The sequence below is a fragment of the Leptonychotes weddellii genome, chromosome 1 (assembly GCF_054177405.1).
Source record: "Leptonychotes weddellii isolate Sample4059 chromosome 1, ASM5417740v2, whole genome shotgun sequence".
Lineage (NCBI taxonomy): Eukaryota > Metazoa > Chordata > Mammalia > Carnivora > Phocidae > Leptonychotes > Leptonychotes weddellii.
In genome coordinates, this window is record NC_138369.1 from 113,495,850 (window position 1) to 113,514,507 (window position 18,658).

An 18,658-nucleotide genomic window follows, 5' to 3' on the forward strand; every position below is an offset into this window, starting at 1 on the left:
AATCTAACTAAAAATCATGGGCCTTTTATCTCAGTGAAATTTCTAGGGGTCCAGTGGGTGGGGCATGTAGAGATATCCCTTCCAAGGTGATAGGTAAGTCATGGCATCAGACCTTCTTACCACCCAAAAACAGGCACAGAGCCTATTGGGCCTCTCTGGATTTTGGAGGGAGTTAACATGTGGCTCAGGTGAGTGATTCTGATCCCAAGAGGAGATTGGACTGCCACCCCACTGTAGAGGTAAGAAAGAGTATGTCTGGGATATGCCACATCCCTTAAGGCATCTCTTAGTATTGCCAATCCCATAATTAAGATCAATGGAAAATTACAACAACCCAATCCAGGCAGGACTGCTAATGACCCAGACTCCAGGAATGAAGATTAGGGTCACCCTACCAAATAAAGAACGATGACCAGTTGAGGTGCTTGGTGAAGGCAAAGGGAATATGGAATGAGTAGTGGAAGAAAATAGTTAGAAATACCAGCTATGACCATATGATCAGTGACAGAAATGAAGACTGTAATTTTCATGAATATTTCCTCCTTATTTTGCTATGAATACATTTATGTGATGTGTGTATACATATATTTGTGTGTGTGTGTACATGTTCTTTGTATCTATTTGTGTATATATGTATATATTTGTTTTCTTCATGCTCTTATTTCCTTATCATGTAACATAAGATACATTAACTTTATATCATAGCATTTAAGTACTGCTAATTTTTTTAAATTTTAATAAGTATTGCTAATTTAAAATCACAGTATTTAAGTGATAGGATGTCAAGGAGAATAATAGACATTAATCAAGGACTTCTCCTCCTGGGGAAGGGATAAATAATTTTTTTGTTGTACACAGGATAGTTGTATCATGTTAGGTAGAATTATGACCTTCTTATTGTCTTTATTCAAAGATTAAATATGGTTTAAGAAGATGCATATGGGTGTGAAGTTGGCAAGGCGTGGACTTATGATTGTGAATTTTGTGTGTCAATTTGGCCATGAGGTGTACAGATTAAACATTACTTCTGGGTGTGTCTGTAGGAGTCTTTCAGGTGAGGTTAACATTTCAACCAGCCAACCCAGTAAAAACTAGAATGCCTTCCCAGTGCAGGTGGGCATCATCCAATCTTTCATTTCTCTGAAGGACACTGACTAATCCATACTGATCTTGACTATAAACTAGAGCCCTTTGCATTTGTTTTCCCCATACTGTTGACATTAAATTCTGGAACACATATATATACTTTCCATTAACCTTCTGGGAGTTCCTTTCTCCGGATGCAAGGATGGAATGTCCCCCAAAGATAAGGCAATTTCAGTATAGCTAGAAACTCACTATGTAGTAAATTTGAGTGTTTAAAAGAAATTTCTCCTATAAATGAAAGAAGAGGGGGGATGCTGCAAAAAGCGACCTTTGCCACTTAGCAGTAGGGGCCAGAGAGGACAAGGGAAAGATCAAACAAGGGGATTAAAATTCTTTGTCAAGTGAAGCTATTCCTTGTACCCGTGCTTAATTACAAAAGGAAATTAGGAACAAGTGCATGTATATTACTGCATGTATTAATGTAGAGTTTAATTGGTTTGGAGTAAATTAATCGCTGCTTGCAATATTTCTGGCAATTTGTTATAAGCTGTGTAATTTTAAATTGGTTTCTTGAAAATGCTGGATAAAACATTTTAATTCACACATTGCTTTAGGAATTGATTTGGGGATAATAAAATATAATGAAATGTTTTACCTCAGATGGATGTAAGTTCTATTTGCTCTGCAATTTTTTTAAAACTTGAATGCAAATAATGAGTACACTGCTAGGATCTTTAGAAGAGCTGTAACTGTGTGTAAGTTACTCATCTCGCTCTCTTTCCATTGGGCAAACTATAGTTATTTTAAAATTCTATTTTCTTGAAGCAGTAGAGAACAAGGAAAATCCTCTAGGGCTTTCCTCTTTTATCCAAGAAAAATTATATGTGAAATTGAAAAGCAAGGAGGTATAAAAATCTGACAACTCAGCAAAGAAATTATTATAAAAGACTAGAAATTGGGACACTTGTATTTGGGCCCCTAAAGAGAAGTTCCATGAGTTCTTAGCTGGTTTGTGGTAGCAACAGGATTCCATATGACCAACTGTGAAATAGAGATGATGTCAGTGGCTTTTACCTGATGTGAAAATTAACGGCAACTAATCCGGGAAAAATGATAGTTATTCTTTAAAGGTAATCACCCGAAAATAAAGCAATGGTGTTGGAATTAGCATATAAGTTTTTGATATTTGAAGATTATTTTCCTGCTCTGACAATATGTACCTGGGAGAATTTCAAGCAAAGAAGAGATCTGGGCATTTGAAACCCCTCAAAGAACATAGGGCCCCTGCAGGTTATGGGAAGTGGTCTCCTCTCCCTTCCTTGTTAGTTAGGCGCTCACTTCCTGTTGGCTTTCTTTATTCCAGCTGAAATTTTCAGCTTTCAGAAATAATCACCCACAATTTCCCTGCTCTCCTTTTGAAAACTTCTTTTGCCATTATTTTCTTTTGTGACTGAGTGGGCAGTAATAGAACCTAGAAAAGAGAACTTGTGAATAGCTTATGACCCAAATATTTCAGAATTTGTCCTCAAGTTACTACAGATATTACTACTGACAAAACAATGTATTTTTTTTCAAATGCTTTGTTTCCCTTTCTGTGACTGTCCTACATTTTATGGATTTTTTTTTTTCTGGGATATCTACTTTACTCATGCCAATTCTTTTCTCTTACCTTCAACTAGAAAGCCTATTCTAAGAAAAGCTTTTCCCAGCTCTGCCTCCCTTCCACTAGCTTTCACTGAAGGTTGTTCTTCTATTATAAAATCAGTCACATTATATATTGCAAACCTTTACATATGGATTTGATTATCCCATTAGACTTGTGAGCTCCTTGAAAGCAAAAACTGTATTGTATTCTTCTTTGTAGCTCTTTGTAGCTTAATTACATTCATGCACACAGTAGGTACTCAACACATGCTAATTTATTTACACTAAGGTGTAAATGACTAATAAAAGTTCTTTCTTATATTGGCAATACATTTTAACAAGTGGGTATAGATTTCATCTTGGAGACTTGGGGAATTAGTAAATAAGAAGACAAGGTCTTCTTATTTTGGTTTTAATCAGAGGAACCATTTTGGCACATCCAAAGTAATATCACAAAAGGTCTTCCTTTTCTGTCTACCTCTAAAGCCACTTGTGGATTCCCAATTTTGTTTGTTTGTTTCTGCTCTTACTTTCTAGTAGTTTTAGACCTGGTTGTTAGCTGAAAATGTAAAGACCTTTTGGGAGTAGGGGTGGGTCTTCTGTTTTTCCCCCTTTCATTTGTATTTGTTTCTCTTTTTTGTAAAACTTTTCTCCACTGCTCTTTGGCTTCCTCACTGCCACCCTGTTAAGGTGGTAGGAAAGATAATCTAATCTCATTTAAAAAAAAAATTGAAGTTCAGAGAGTCTGACTGCTTGAATGCATTAAGACTGAAAAACTAGAATTTTTATCCTTACTCTTCATTACCCAAATTCAGTACTCTTTCATCCTAAAATAACCTTACATAGCATATCATCATCTTAGGATATTTTCTCAGTAAAAATAGAGATCAAGCACAAAATATTAACACTGTGGGATGATCTGGTTCATTAACACTTTACACACTGATCCTTCTGTACTTAAAATCTAAGAGATGCTCGGGGTACCTGGGTGGCTCAGTCATTAAGCATCTGCCTTCGGCTCAGGTCATGATCCCAGGGTCCTGGGATCGAGCCCCGCATCGGGCTCCCTGCTCAGCGGGAAGTCTGCTTCTCCCTCTCCCACTCCCCCTGCTTATGTTCCCTCTTTCACTGTGTCTCTCTCTGTCAAATAAATTTAAAAAAATCTAAGAGATGCTCATGTCCATCAACAGACAAGATCCGTTTATTTAAGTTTAAATATTTTATTAACTTCTTTGATTTGTCACTACAACTGATCACCTTAGGTATTCTTAGTACATCAACATAGTGATTAAAATAACAATAATCTGTAGGAGTGAAGATTAAATGTATGTTCACGTTAAACTTTGCCATAACCCACAGAACCATTTTGGTATGCTTAGTACCAGATAAATTTATACGACAAGAGTTAAATTGGACCATCTGTGACATATGCCTTCAAAGACACATGTTATCAATAACTGCCTTGAATTTTCAAGGTCCATCCCTAGAAGGCTGTTAATAGCTCCTGTGCTTTCATTATCCTTCTGATTAAGTAAGTATCACCATGTTCAAAGACTCAACTCAATCTTAGCAAATGGAGATCATTAAGAGATTAATACATATGTACAACCAAATATTCTTCTCATGGCTATAGAAAAACCTCGTAGTATCTAAAAGAGATAGATAAACCAAAAGATATCAGCCACAGCGAAGATAGCACCTAAACCCCATATGGGAGTTTCTTCTTTCTATTTTACTGGCATCAAGAGCTTCTAAAAAATGAACATAGCACTTCTCCCTCTGCTCCAGTCCCAAATTGGAGGTTGATTTTCAGATGTGGATGCTGAACTTTGCCTACCTCAATCAATCATATCTATTTTAAGCCTTTCCAATCTGGCCAACACACTGGTACCACAACTTCTTACACGTTGCCTCCCCATAAGTGGCTTGAGCCTGATGATTCCTTTTTGCTTTCTACCACCAACTTTACTTGCCATTTGATGTCAGCCCTACTCAGCTGACTTTGTTTTGGAGTGCAATTCTCTGGTAGTTTCAGAGTCCTTTCTCTTTCCTTGGCATTTGACATTGATCCCTTTGGCCAATCTGATGGCATTCTTCCTCAACATTGTTTAGAGATCTCTTAATGGCAATAATGAAAGAATCCAGACTAGCATGAAGTAGAACATCATGTCCCCGCCTGAGGAATAATGAGCACAGGGATATATATTGCCACTGACATTTTTTTGTCTCTGTTTCTCTTTTTACCTCTATTTCTTTTCTCTCATACTGAAGACTTGATTTCTGTTTTCTAGTTGTTATGGCAGGTGGTTTCTGTATCCATTTCTCAGGAATTAATCACTTCTTTTCAAGTAAACAGCTAAAACAAGCAGGAATCTCCTAGACATATTCCAAATTCTCAGAGAAGAAGGACTTATTCAGCTTGGGTCAGATGCCCACCCTAGAGCCAATCAAATGTAACCAGGGGACAGGGTAATATTATACTATCAGGGAAAGCCTGTAGTAACCATATGGATATAGATGAGTTTGGCAGGTTGAGGGGGAAGGGAGTTAACTAGAAGTTTCCAGAAAAAAAAAAAAAACAGTCTTCTATAACACTTTTCTCTCAACTGCTACATAATTTTTCCAAGAATCACAGGGCTTTCCCATCTGTGTTAAAAGTAAGCAAAAATAAAGTGGTTTGTTGCTACTCTGCTTAAAGTCTCTGCTAGGTGAACTTTTAACATATATCTAACCTTTTGAAAATGAAATATTATTTATTGTGTCCTCAACTCTTATATTTAGCTCAAGAACATAGCTTCCTCAGCTAGTATTTCTTTCTTTTAGACAGAAAAACAAAAATCTGCTTCCTGGCTGTCCCTCTCTCCCTCTGCTTTACCATTCCCCTCTTAACTGAGGGAAAGTTCTAAAGAAAGCTGGTGGTCATTACTGGTGTCAACCTTGCCACTATCTCCTCACCTAAGGGTTGCAGCCTATTATAATTACACCAAGTCACTCTATGCTCTTCCCCCGCTTCTAATGAAGTCTTCATTATCCCAAAGGGAATATATCATACGAAGTCTACACTTCGCAATTCGGCCTCTTGCTAAAGATTAGACTTTCACAGGGCCTTGGGGCTGCCAGGGGTTCTTTCCTTTGATCTTGTATTTTTCAGTAGACCTGTCTGTTCCCTTTCTGGAAACTACTATCTGATGCTAAAATTTTAGTCATACTGTAGTTGTCTTCTACAGATCATTGGGTGAGACAAAAGCAGCAACACACTCACAAAATACTAATTTAATGATTGTCGATGGACTCTAGTCAAAGTAGTTCAACTCGAATTATGACTGAAGTCATGAAAACACTAACATTCCCAACACTCCTGGAAAAGTGTACAGTTGGTTTTAGTAAGTAATAAGCATAGAATTAATTATTAGAATCTTCAAGCTCTAAACTCTTGATAAAACAAAGATGAATTCAGGCATATGCCAACTTTCTCATGTTTTTTGCTACAGTGGCTCCCAACTCGGGGTGCATGTAAGAACTAAGTGGGACACTGTTGAAAACACAGATTCTGAACCTCTACCTGAGACTTACTGAAATGAGAATCTTTTGGGAAGCGATCTTAATGCTTCTCAGATCTTGATGGTCAGCCAAACTGGAAATCACTGATTTCTATTGCAGCTGTACTCTTTCCTTTAAGTGAATTCCAGGAAGTCATTTTACTCACAGACCTGTGACATTGGCAGAGCAGAAGTCAACTTCACTGGTAAATCCAGAGAGTTATCTCATGTGTCCCCATAATCCCAGCCCCAGGTAGTTCTGCCCTCCACATTCCTCTTGGTTTCCACTTGGCATCTTTTCAGAAAATCTTCCTATATCAGGTGCCTATCCCAGCAAGTTTAAGAAGAGAGAAAATGGCTCTTCTCCATACCTAAATCTGGGCTGATCTGAGAGGGTAGAGCCATACTCCACTTGGCTGCAGAGTCTCCAGGAGACGGAAGTGAGAGAAGCACCAAACAGTAGGAACTGCCCATCTTCTAGACTCTTGGGCTTTTTCCTGTCTTCAACCTGACCATTTGGCATTCCTGCCTACTCCTTAAGATGAATCTAATCTTGGACATGAATAAAAATGGAGCTTCAACCCAGACTTTAGGACATCACTTCCAACCAAGCAATGATGTTGTGATCTGACTCTGATAACCAGGTTTCACCTCCCTCTGCACATCAGAGTCTCTATCTTGGCAACCTACCTGATACTTCAGTCTTTCCAGGTCACATTTTTCAAAGAGTGGTATGGAAAAATCCTTCACCTGGATCTTGTGAGGTACCTATCAAAAATACAGGGGGGTGGGCTAAATGGGTGATGGGGATTAAGGAGGGCACTTGTGATGAGCAATGGGTGTTTTTTTATGGAAGTGATGAACCACTAAGTTCTACTCTTGAAACTAATGTTTTCTGTGTTTTCTATGTTAACTAGAATTTAAATACAAACTTGAAACAAAGAAAAATACAGACTAGGAGCCTGCATCCAGGTCCATTGGGTCAGAATTTCTAGGGCTGGAGTCCAATAAGTGCATTTAAAAATAAGTGGGCAGTCAAGACTTCATCTGAAAGGTCCCTCAGATTCTTTAATATAGAAATCCTGGAATTCCACACATGTCTCTGTAGCTTGTATTTCTGGTCGTTTTCATTATCATTCTGACTTTTGGATAAAAGTGTGGTATAGCACAGTATTTGTACATTTCTTTTTTAGCAGAGACATCCATAAGATATCACCCCTAAATTTGGCTGGGGGTACATGGTGCATATACAATATTTGGGTGCAGTACATTTTAATGTGCTAATCAAAAAGATGTTTGGGGTGCCTGGGTGGCTTAATCAGTTAAACATCTAACTCTTGATTTTGGCTCAGGTCATGATCTCAGGGGTGTGAGATCAAGCCCTGTATTGGGCTCTGTGTCAGGCATAGCACCTACTTAAGATTTTTCTCTCTCTCTCCCTCTTTCTCTGCCCCCCCATTTTTTCTCTCTCTCTTTCTAAGAAGAAAAAATGTTTTGTACTGTATTTTGGGAAAAAGTAATTGTGTTTCCAACTATACCTATCCAGAAACATAACAAAAATGCAACTCACTCTATGAAGGGCAATTAATTTTTATTATTATTGTAATTATTTATTATCCTCATTAAGAGCAATTAATATGATATATTACAAATAATAATTTAAATGACTATAATAATAATAGCAACATCTGGAATTTACAAGGCACTTGTTCTTTAAAAGATACAAATAGTATGAAAAAGAATAAGTTAGGTTTTATAAAACATTTCCTAGGAGTTCTTCTAGTTATTCATTTATAAGAAATATTTATTCACCTATATTCACCTATATGCTACCTATGTGGTGAAGGAATTGTTCTCTCAAAGCTGAATATAGATTAGAAGGTTAGGATAAGGGCTTTATCTTATATCAGATCAAATATTTGTAAAATACCTTGACATGCACTACTAAGAACAAATGAAATTATATTATTGTAAAACAATCAGATCTGACTTCAGCAAACCCCACTTGCAGCAGTATTTAACTTATACAGCGAAGCTAACATTTCTGCAAAATATCCTTTGCACCAAGGTTGACATGAGTTAGAATTGGTAAATCACAATAGGCATTCAACTATAAGGCACAAATTAGAAGTGATTTATTTAGAGGTTTTAAATCTGAGAAGGAGTTTTAAATTTGACTCTGTGTAAAGGATGTTCCTGTTTTTATGAATGCTAATTACCAAAAATTATAACATAACTCATCTGCATTGTCACTGAACTGCCTAGAGAAACTCACATAAGTTTTCTCACTTAAATGAGTGTGTTAGAGTAGCATGCAACAATACCAAGAGTGAATTAGGCTAATTTTTTCAAATAATGGTATCAAATTATAAAGAGAGATGGTGAGATTCTTCCAAATCTATTTGATAAATCTGTTAATAATAATAATACTATTTCAAGTATGTCACAAAGTAATCTCTTTGTGTGGCTGGGTTGCATCAAATCTACATATTATATAGATATGATATATATGACTAGATATAATAGTAGATAGGCAGAATTTTTTTTGATAGAGTAGAAATGGTTCTCCAGCAGGATTGGTAGAATCACATCTAATTTTTGTAATCTTTGATAAGCACCATTTTTCTGTCCTTGAGATAATGTTTTTTAACATCTAGGATCTTTTGCAATAGGATTTTCTTCAGCCATGTAAGTCAGAGACCCCCCACTTGCAATGACCATATTACTCATGAATATCTATGTTATGATACTCAATGCTTTAATTAAAGAAGGGGGGTCTGAAAGGGGAGAGTTCCAGAAAGCCTGATGCATGTTCAAAGGCCAGCAGGTGCACTATGTAAATGAATCAAGTCTGAAAGAACATGGCCATTGTCCATACAATGTCAAACCAGCAGTCCTTGATGATGGCATTGGTGGAGACCTCCCCATTTATTTATCTATTCATTCCTCAAGTATTTATTGACATCTACCACATGCGAGGTACTATGCTGGCTGCAAGGTCTACAAAGACAAGTAAGCAGTTTTCCCTTCAAGGGGCCCATAGATGAGAGGAAGAGACATACAAACTGATACTTGAGCACCAGGTAGGACGTGTGATACAGCATCGTGATTGAACACAGACTTCAGAGGCACACCACCAGTGTTTGAATCTCACTGTGTCATTAATTAACTGTATGACCTTAGGGAAGTTATGTAATCTCTTTCCCCAGGTTCATCATCTGTAAAATGGGAATGTCTCCCCCAATGGTTTATTGTGAAAATTAAATGAATTAATGTATGGAGCATGTTTATATGGTTGAACCACATTAATTAGGTTGAACTGTACAAAATTGCTGTTTTTGTGGTCAAATACTGTTGAATAAACAACTGACCATGAAATATTAACAAATTGAATGTCATCAAATGTAAACATTTCAACTCATCAAAATACGTCATTCTGAGTGTGAAAGGCAAGCCACAGACTGAGAAACGGTGTCGACAGTGGTGAGGCACCACTGATAGCCTTGAAAGAGATTCAAAAGTTTCACGTGATTCATCTTTCAGAAGCAGGCAGGGATACTGTCCCACGTAATGTCACCTCCTTCAACCCAAGGCAAACAGTTTTGGAAAGAGTCCCAAGTCAGCAACTCAGTGACAGCTTCTGCATTAGAAACACAGAGTCCTTGGGATGCTTGGGTGGCTCAGTTGGTTAAGCATGTGCCTTCAGCTCAGGTCATGATCTCAGGGTTCCATGATCGACCCCGCATTGGGCTCCTTGCTGAGCAGGGAGTCTGCTTCTCCTTCTGCCTCTGTCTGCCACTCCCCCTGCTTATGCTCTCTCTCTCTCTCTTTCTCTCTAACAAATAAATAAATAAATGTTTTTTAAAAAGAAGCATGGAGTCCTTTAGTTTGCACTGACTCTCTTTCCATGCCCAGTGTGTTGACAGTCAGGTTGTAGCAACCAGGGTGGTACAGGCTTGGCCAGCAGCTTGAACCTAGGCAATCTCATCAGAGAGCAGGCTTTTACTGGGGTCATCTACCTGAAGGACCTGCACATTTGACCAGCAGCTGTGATTTGTCTCCCTAGTTCTAGGTCCCAAAGAGGGGTATCTTTAACCTGCCAGACTTAGTTGTCCAAGGGGCAGATGAAATAGGTAGGTTATGGGCAATAAAACAAAAGTCAGTGAAAATATAACAAGGCTCATCCAGCAGAGTGTCTAGAGTTCTAAGAATGGCCTTGAGTTCTGCCCACGGAGTGGCAGGACCCCTTCCATTTCAGTTCTGCACATGCTGAGGTTGAATAGTCAGAGTGGGCCAGTGGGTACCATCACATTTTAGCTTAGCCAAACTACAGTGAAGTAGGGCCACATTTTTAGAAGAAAAAAAAAAATGTCTTCCCCTAGAGATAGCTGCCCCTTTTCCATGTAAAGCCAAGATATCACAGATACCATTTGCATTTGGCTAGGAAGCTTTTTGGGTCCTTCCCACTTTGTTTGTTATTGAATCTGAGTTCAGCCACCCCAGAATGTGAATTCCAGGAAGGAGTCCTAAGGCCTTCATTTGTCAGATGTTCAGATGTCAGCTGTCCAGAAAAACCCAGAAGCAAACTAACACCTGCTTTTTCAAAAATGCGTGTCTGGTGGCCATGTCAGGGTGATAGCCCCAGGGGAACCTTCAGATAGAGGCTGTCTCCCTTTGCCTGTGAATCCAACAGGTGAAATCATCAGTCGTGAGGACTTTTTGCCCCAAGGGTCATGAGGACTGTGGGGCCCCAAGGTGGAAAGAGAGCTACGTCTTGCTGGACAGCTTCCCACATAGCCTCTTGCATTGGGCTCTTCTCAAGAAATGTTGACTTGCAGGTTAGCTGATATAAAAGACCACGTAGAATGTCCAGATGAGGCATATGCTATGTCTAATACCCAAAGCGTACAATAAGGGCTAGGCTTCTTTTTGAATGGTGGAGATTTGAAGCGAGGATTTTCCTTGACTTCCATAGGGCCTGAGCATCATAAATCTACCCACACAGTTTCAAGAAACTTTGTTTGGCAAGCATGTCCCTGAATATTGTGTTGTTAATATCAGCCCTGCTCCCCTCTCCCACTGCTGGTAGAAGTCAGGGCTGTTGAGTCTGAGGCTTCAGATTCACTGATCAATAGGACATTATCTGAGTAAAAGCTTTGGGTCACTTGTGTTAAATCCTGGCCCAGCCACTAGTACCAAAAGATAGGGGAGTGTAGGTATTTCTAGAGGAGTTCGGTTGGGAAACTGTATGTGCCATACCACTACTTCTCTACATGCTGCTCTTCCTGAAATGGAGGATCCCCTCTGGCACTTACAGGATAGTAAAGCACATAGCACCTTAATTCCTCTACATTAAGATGTAGAAGCAAAAACATTTATTAAAATGTTTAAAAACCCCCACTCACAAGGCTACTGTAGCTTCCTTTCCCCACTGTGAGTCTTGCCCAAACCCATTCCTGAATCTAGGTGTCTTTTACTTCCAAGGGTCTAGTAAGACCATTATTCGGTGGCCTGTCTGCTGTAGAGTTAGAATAGATGGAGTCTCTCCCCTCCCCAGTCTTTGGCTCATTCTCTTATTATCTAGTAGGCCACCTTCATCAACATTGTAAGTCCAGTGTAGGACAGGAAGTGCCTAAGTAATTGTCAGGGCTTCATGTATGTTTTCCCATGTGTTATGCCCCCTCAAATTCTATGTTGAAATCCTAACCCCTAATACTTCAGAATGTGACCTTATTTGTAGATAGTGCCTTTCCAGGGATAATCAAAGTTAAAGTGAGGTTATTTGGATCAGCTTTAATCCAATATGACTGGTGTATTTAAAAAGGGGGAAATTTGGACACAGAGACACACATAGAGGGAAAATGATATGATGAGACATGGGGAGAAGATGGCCATCTAAAAGCCAAGGAGAAAGGCCTGGAAGAGATCCTTCCCCCAAAGTCCCCTGAAAAAAACAGCCTGCCAATACCTTGATTGTGGACTTCTTACAGCCTCCACAACCATGAGACAATCAATTTCTGTTGTTTAAGCCACCCAGTTTGTGGTACTTTGTTACAAAAGCCCTCACAGACTAATAGACCCTGGGAATTTGACTTTCTTCAGAAAATCTCTCCAAGAGGGCCAAACCTCCCATATCTCCTATATCATAGCTGATATCCATTGCAAAATAGTTCTTGAGAACTTTCACTCTTATCTCCAAATGAATCTAAGGTTGGCATAATAGACTATAGGAGGGAACCTAGCCTGAAGAGGTAATCTCCCTTAATCAGCTTTACACACCCCAGCCCTCTTGTCACTCAAGTGAACTAGCTGAATTTTTTATAAGTCAGCTGCTTTCTGCATCAAAGGGTCACAAATTCCCCTCCTTTCATGCTCTGTGTAGGCATACCTCTCTAGCTGTTATTGGAAAGGGGGTAGAATCTTCTTACAGTGGTATGTGTCAGAGACTTAAGTACCAAATGAACAGAGAAATGCGCCTCCCAGGGGAAGGGTAATAACAACTGGGATAGCTGTCACTGAACTTACCTCTGGGAACTCCTTCTGTACCCACTTCCCCATTTCTGAGTCATTAAGGGACAATAAAGTGGAGGCCATTTATCGCCCAGCAGAGTGTACATTTTGTTTAATGTCTCTTCCTGATTTCCATGGACTTGCTTCATATCCCATTAATAGACCCACAAGCCTACATCCTTCCTGTTGCAGAAAGCTGAGTCTTTGTCATCATCCCATCCTTGTTGTCTTCTGCCTACTTCAGGCTCCTATTTCTCAGGATTGTTTGGTGGCCTTAGCTCCATTTCCTGTCACCCTTCCATATTTTGATCATCTGGTATTCATTTAAATTTGTTTTGATTGATACCCACAAGCATGTTGCCTTGAACCTTACTTTGGGAGAGTGTTAGAAGTATAAGCACCATCTCCGTGTAGATAATTTTGCTCTTGATCGTTATTTGTAAGTCCCTATGTATCATGGCCTTACTTGGTCTCTTGATTATTCAGTTCTGATGATGATATCTCTTTGTAATTAAAATCTTTGGTTGGATACATTAATCTCATTGATGATTCCCTTTAAAGTAAATGTATAATAAATAATCACTTTGATACTATTAGTCACTTCTATATATTATTGTTCTTCTTAAGTTTTCCTCAACATCAGATGCTGTGATCTGATTTGTGGATAATTTCCATATTTCTTCCCCCTGCTCTATGAAGACCCATGACTACAAGCAGTATTTTATAGTGTGTGTGTGTGTGTGTGTGTGTGTGTTTTAATTGCATAGTTGTCATTTGGTCTAGAAATGTGTGTTATAGCAAGGAGCAGAATTACTTATCAGTGAGTGACTTTGGATAGATGATCAAGTTTACTAAAAGACTCTATGGGCTATTTATTGATAGCTTTGAGCACATCTCTTAGCTTCAAAGTGCAATACTATAATTTTATACTAATATTTTAATTTTGACATAATTATAGATTCACATACAATTGTGTATCCTTTGCCCATTTTCCCCCGGTGGTTACATTTCTCAAAGATATAGTACAGTATCACAGCTAGGGTCTTAATACTGATGCAGTTAAGATACAGAACAGTCTTATCACCACAGGGATCTCTCATGTTGCCTTTTCTGTCCACACCCACCTCTTTCTTGTCCCCCTCCCATGCCCTGATCCTTGGCAACCACTAATCTATCCTTTTTTAATAATTTTGTCATTTCAAGAATATTATATACATGGAATCATAAAGTATGTAACTTTTGAGATTGGCTTTTTGCACTCAGCATAAATTCTCTGGACATCCACCCAAGTTGTTGTATATATTGATAGTTCATTCCTTTTTATTGCTGAGAAATATTTCATGGCATGGATGTAGTACAGTTTGTTTAACCATTTACTCTTTCAAGGATATCTGGTTATTTCCAGTTTGGGGTTATTATGAATAAAGCTGCTGTGAACATTCACATACAGATTTGCATTAAAACATACCTGGGCTTTTGTTTTGTTCAGGTATGATGAGGCCAACAGACCAGGAGACATGGCCATTGAAAAGACTCCTTGTTACTCATAGTTCCTGAGAGGAGAGAAGCATACCATGCCCTCAGGGTCACACAAGAGAACCCTAAGGTCAGCTGCAGGCAGAGAGAAAGAGCTGGGAAACCACAGAAAGGCCTTTATTGTAGTTTTCACAGGAAGGAGTGGGCAAAGTATTTAAGCACTGAACTAGGTTAGGAGTGGCTCATTTGAATAATTTCAGTGGGCTCCCGAGTGCAGAGGCCACTTGATGCCTGGCCCCACAGGGGAATGTGTCTCCAAAGTGTTAAAAGCAGCATTTATGGCCAGTGGGGGATTTGGGCTTTGGATTGGTTTGTTTGTATATGAAAAGCAGGCTTCTGGGAGAGTGCTTTGCTACCTCTAGGCATCTACAAACCTAACCAACCGTGGGAGGGACAGTCCTTCCCCAGGCAGTAAGGCTCCAGATGTCAAAAACATCAGATACGGAAATGAGAAAACATGGTTACCACAGCAGTCTCCCCTAATCCATGGTTTTGTTTTCCCTGGTTTCTGTCACCCAAGGTCAAGCACAGTCTGGAAGCAGATGAATCTCCTTCTAATGTACAGTCAAAAGGTCAATGGTGCCTGTGCCATTCATCTCATTTCATCTCGTCCCATAGGCATTTAACCATCTCACAGCATCACAAAAAGAAGGGTGAGTACAGGGCAAGAAGATATTTTGACAAACAACACTCACGTAACTTTTGTTACTGCATGCTATTATAATTATTCTATTTTATTATTAGTTATTGTTGTTAATCTAACTGTACCCAATTTATAGACTAAACTTTATCACAGGTTTGTATGTATAGGAAACACATCGTATATATAGGTTTTGATACTATGCTTGGTTTCAGGCATCCACTGGGGGTCCTGGAACATAACCCTTGCAGCTGAGATGGGGGAACGACTATACAAGGTTTTTGTGTGAACTTAACTTTTCATTTCTTGGGATTAAATGGCCAGAACTGCAAGTGCTGGATCACATGGTAGTTGCATGTTTAGGTTTACAAGAAACCGCCCAACTATTTTCCAGAGAGGGTGAATAATTTTACATTGCCACCCGAAACGTAAGGGTGAGTCAATTTTTCCATACCTGTAGATTTTAAGAAGGAAATTGTTATTTGGGTTATTGACATTTCAGGCTTCTATTTAATGTGTTTTTTATTGAGTGAATGTAATCTGCAATACACTGAGCTGGAAATGATGAAAGATGCAAAGGTGAACAGGAAGATGACTTTGCTCCAGGAGCCTTTATGCCCCCTCTGCGCCCCCCATGGAAGTAAACCTGTGAACGATGAACAAGAAAGAATAAAAATAGGTGGCATATAGAGGTTCAACCAATGTGCAGTGTAGGTGTGGAGGAAGGGGCCATTAATTCTGAGGGTGTCATTGGGAGGCCTGGTGTAGATGGCAATTTCTGAGCAGCTATTGAAGAGTGAATATAATTGAAAAAGTAAGAAGAGGAAAAAAAGGAGGAAAGGTACCCAGCATTGAAAATATATGTGTGCTGGGAGTATCAGGGGTGCTCTGAGGGGATTGGAGCTCGAGGGGCATGGCAGGAGGGATCCAGCAGTTCAAGTGAGAAACAGCCTTGAAGAAAGATCAGGAGCAAACTCAAATGACATGAGCTGGACCTCATTTGGTAGCTAAGGAGAAGTCGCTGAAGTCGGAGGGGATGGATACCACTTGATCTGCATGTTAAGATGTTGACAATGTTAGATTGAAAAGTTATGAGATCGAAGGAGAGATTTGAGAAGTTGAGGTGAGAGATGCAGAGAACGTGAGCTCATTGTATCATTGTGGTACTTTCTTTCATTATTTTAAAGTCAGCAAATAATACAAGTTCCTTACAAGAGTCAGACAATAGCGGAAAGGAAGGAACAAAAATCTCCCAGAGTGTCCTTACTCAGAAATGACTATAGTAAACATTTTGTAATATTTTGTTAAGATTTGGTTGTAATCTTTATCTGCATATAGGCGTGTTTGTGTAATTTTGAGCAGATATTGATCATGCTATATGTAATGTTTATTTTTATATCTATAGTATATTATGTCATCTTTTTAGATTTATAAATGTATTCAGGATCACTCGAAATTCTTTTTATTGTATGGAAAAACCACAACTTAATCAACCCCTCCCCACTGAAGGATATTTAGGTGATTTTGTTTTGCTTGATTTTTTTTTGCTATTTCTAACAGTGTTCTTTTTATTCAAGCACTTTACAGATTTGGAATCAAATATAAAATTCAGTATCTGTGGATTTCCTCTTGCATTTTTGTCCATGGAAGAAAGAGTGGGGCATCAAAATAAAACATGCTAAGACACTCAACAGCCCTTTGAACTGGCATTCCCCATCAGGTGGCCTTGCAGCATCTCTCAAACTCTGAAGATAGCATGGCTTAGGTTGAATTAGAGGCCAATAAGCTTGTGATATTCTAGTTGCTACAAGGTCTACTCAAGGTCTTTTGTGCCATATTGAGTTTTCAAAACTGAAATGTGCATTAAATTATCCAGGGATCTTTTTACAAATGAAGGTGCTAAGGACCAACCATAAAAGATTGTGATTTAGTAGGTCTGAAGTAGAGTCAGGAAACTATATATTTTTTTACTCTTCCCCAGGTAATTTTGATATACAGCCAAGGTAAAAACTATGGTCCTGGACCTCTCTTTCTATCCTTTTCTGGCACAACTCCCTCCACTGGCTATGAGTTTACTAAAGTGGTGATAGAATACTTCATGCTAGGGTGAGACTGAGTGATGGTGATGTGATCTGCTCCTTTATGGGAGGCTTGGTGTCTTCAACTGGAAGGGAGCCAAACAGGTTGAGGGCAGAGATACTTTTGAGAGGGCGAGTTTTTATAAAAACCTTTAAATCTGGGACTGGGCTTTAAATAATATCCTACCAGCTGTTGCACTTCTGTTTTCCAAAATTATTTACCAATCTCCCTAATTGGGTGATGAAGCCTTTGACATCCCCACCAGGAAGGAGGTAAAAATAGATATCTGGGTAGACATGACTATCTCTTCTCTGAGCCCATGTTTTACATGGGTCGGGTTGATACTGTGGTATCAACAAGTATACCTGCATACAGTCTTCAAGACAAGGTAGAAGCATCCAGAGTAGGGGCAAAAAGGCACAGACAAGAAGGCTCAGGTTGCTGAGGACAGATTTTGCTTACTGAGTTCTTTTCTTTGGGAAGACTGTGCAAAGGGCATTGTCCCAAGGATCACATAAGGAAGTCTGTAGATGTGTGGTCTCCACACCATCAACAGATACTGTGCTATCACTGGACACTAGACAGAATTCCAGGGCATATGCCTTCTCCCCATGCCTGGCTTCTTCAGGCCCCTGCTGGCCCTGTGTAGAGATGCATGTTCCTCACTCCTGACTCTTGCCCATACTTCTGTTAGGATGAAGGTATTCTATAGATATCTCTGTCATCGATCTTTGCCCTACACCCTCAGTTCTGCCTTCTTCCTTGGGTATCTAGGAAAATCTAACTCACATTTGCTCCTTAATAATGGCTTCTCTTGGCTGAAGAAACATTTCCTCCTCTATGGCCCAGAACCAGCCCCAGTCTTTTGCCAGTTCCATCAGAGGGGCTGACATTCTCTTCTATGTTCAAAGAGGGGAATAGAACTTGCAGCTCCAACCACATACTTCTACAGAAACCTCAAGCAAATTGCCTGGCACAGGTTAATTTTCCCAGTCTCCAAAAAAAAAAAAAAAAAAAAAAATGCTAGCATCTTACCAGCACTTACCGACACCTTGAAAGCATCAGATTAAAATAAAACGGTCACTTATGCTTTAAAGAATGGAGAGGATCTGCAGCATCAATATTCATCTCACAAAATCTGTGTGTCAATAATGTGGCATAAAAAACAAAGTTATTGCAAAAAAGGATGTTGTAAAAGAGAGGATCAATATATCTTGTTTGGGAAATCAACACTGTGACTACACCTCACCATTTATAATGTATTAGCTAAAAGGTCTAAACTGTCTCAATCAGGAGACACACCTTGAATTTTCTGCATGAGGATTTGATGTAAGTAATGATAGCAGCGCTCATTTATTATGGACTGTATATAGGTATTCTGCTTAAGTCACTCTCATTTAATGCCACAACATCCCTGGGAGGGAAGTCCAACATCCATTGTAGAGAGGAGGAGATCTCAAAGAGAACCTCTGGTCAAAATCAACACTGAGTTTTCCTGGGGCCCCAGCATTTGCCCAGCACCCTCCCTGAGGTTCACTCATTTACATAGCCCCAGGCTTCTCAAAGCTTACACTTGGTGTGGCTGCAGCTTTGTTGCTTTTCTCTTGTTCTTCTCTTTCTCTCT